This window comes from Tupaia chinensis, unplaced genomic scaffold (assembly GCF_000334495.1).
Source record: "Tupaia chinensis unplaced genomic scaffold, TupChi_1.0 Scaffold000558_1, whole genome shotgun sequence".
Lineage (NCBI taxonomy): Eukaryota > Metazoa > Chordata > Mammalia > Scandentia > Tupaiidae > Tupaia > Tupaia belangeri.
In genome coordinates, this window is record NW_006160070.1 from 1643674 (window position 1) to 1645763 (window position 2090).

The window sequence follows — 2090 nt, forward strand, 5'->3', positions numbered from 1 at the left end:
CGGGCCTGGCCGGGGGTGGCGGCGGTCGGTGCGGCCCCGGGGCGCGCTGCCCCAGAGCCGCGATGCGCGCGCCGGGATCAGCCCCGGCGTGGGGACGCGTGCGGGGCCGGGCGCAGGGCGAGGGCCCACGGCCCGCCTCTCCATCTGGGTGGCGGGCGGCCACTTGCCCTCGCGCGCAACTTGGCGAGTGGAGAGGGGCCGCGGGCCGGTCCTGGGCGCAGGGAGACCGCGGCCAGACCAGCCAGCGACGCCGCTCTCGCCGGCGAGTGAGGTGCTGGCCCTGCGAGGCACAAAGGGACGCTCCGCGGTGTGGGAATGCCGTTCCGCAGCCTTCCGCGACGCGTGTGCGGGGTCGCCCATACTCGGCGCGCGGGGAGCTGGCCAGGTGCACAGCCATCATCCTCGTCTGGCCTATGGCTTCAGAGAGACCCCACGTCGGGGCTCGGGGACACCTTTACCGCTAAAGCCTTAGGTTTCAAAGTTGCAACTTCAAACCTGCTACTGTTTTGGGGAGGCAGCATCTTGCCAGGTCCCCTGCCATTTTCTCAGCATCTCTTGCCCCGTTGTTTCTTCCCAGACTCTGCTTCACCCTCCTGGCACCCAGTATTCCTGGGTTCCTGGAGCCCCTCTTCTCCTGACGCTCGCGCCCTGTTCCTTGACGATATGCCAGGTCCTTCTGGAGGGTGCCCTGAAGGTGCCACCTGTCTTGAGAAACCAAGGTTTTAACAAATGACAAGCCTCAGCCAGCTGGGAACAGGAACGAGCTTATTTGAGAAGCAGCACAAATGGGGGTTGATGAGTGTGGCGCTCACCTTCATGCAGTGACCCTCTGCCCGTCACCCCTGTGCCAGGCCCTGCCCCAAGGGCTTTGCAAATCTGGACTCTGAATTCTTGGAAGTTACTCTCACTCAGTTTTACAGCTAAGGAGACTGAGGCGTAGGGAGACGAAGAGCAGGGGTGGGACCCGGCTGTGGCTCAGGGTCTGCGGCCACTGATTCCCGACTGACCGAGTGTCTGTTGCCTCCCTGGGCTGTGCGCTCACACCCACTCAATAGGCAGAAGTGCACATGAGCACCCTGCCCCAAACGGCAGGTCTGACAGGCCGCCCAGCCACGGTCAGGCTGACCGTTGAGAGCTGGCCTTGAGCTCAGACTGCCACCCGGCTTAGCGGTGGGGCCGGCAGCGTCAACGTGACTTCGGCGTTTGGATACTGCACGTGTGCCTGGGAGTCTGCGGAGGGCTGGGGCGTGTCTTGCACTTATGAGCCTCAGGCAAGGCCATGCTGGGCTGTGCGAGAGCTTTGAGGAGGCGGGGATGGGGCAGGAGAGGGGAGGGTGCTCCTGGTCTTGTAGCGGGTCTCTGGGTGGGATGCTGTCCGCGGGTAACAACTCCTCAGCCTTCAAGGCCGCGCTCAGGCGACCCTCCCCTCACACCCTCGGCAGACTGTGGCCACAGCAGTGTATCGTGGCGCCGCGTGGGCTCACCGTGAGCGTGTGGCCGCTCACCCTGGGCTGGCCCTGCCCGTCGGTGCTGGGTTCGGGCTAAGTGGACCACAGCTCAGGAGCCCAGGATGTCAGGGAGGTGGAGGCCAGCGCCCAGGTGTCAGAGGTGTGGGGTGCTCCCTGCTCACGCCCTGGGGAGCATCTTAGCCCCTGGGCTCTGGCCTCGGGCACAGGCCAGCCTCCGCCTTCCTCCAAGTCGGCTCCCTGCGTGGGTGTCTGCATCGCTGTCTTGGGAGGACAGTCAGCATGGGACTTGGGCCACCCCAGTCCAGTCTGAGCTGACCTAAACATGGTTATGTCCGCGAAGACCACTTCTAAATTAGGTCATGCTTGCAGGTGCCAGGGCTCAGGACTTGGGCTCATACTTCTGGGGAACAGTGGTGGCCGTGTGGCAGAGGGACTCCAGAGGAGAGGCAGGGTCCAGGAATGTGCAGGAATCGTGGGTGAGCTGGTACGTGGGCTGCCGGCTTTGACCCACAGCGGGAGCGGGGTGGTGAGAGACGGTCACAGCTGGCTTGGAGGGAACCACAGGGGACCAGCTGCTGGCTGAAGGTGGAGTGGCGGTGTCCTCGCAGCCTCCAGTGGCCT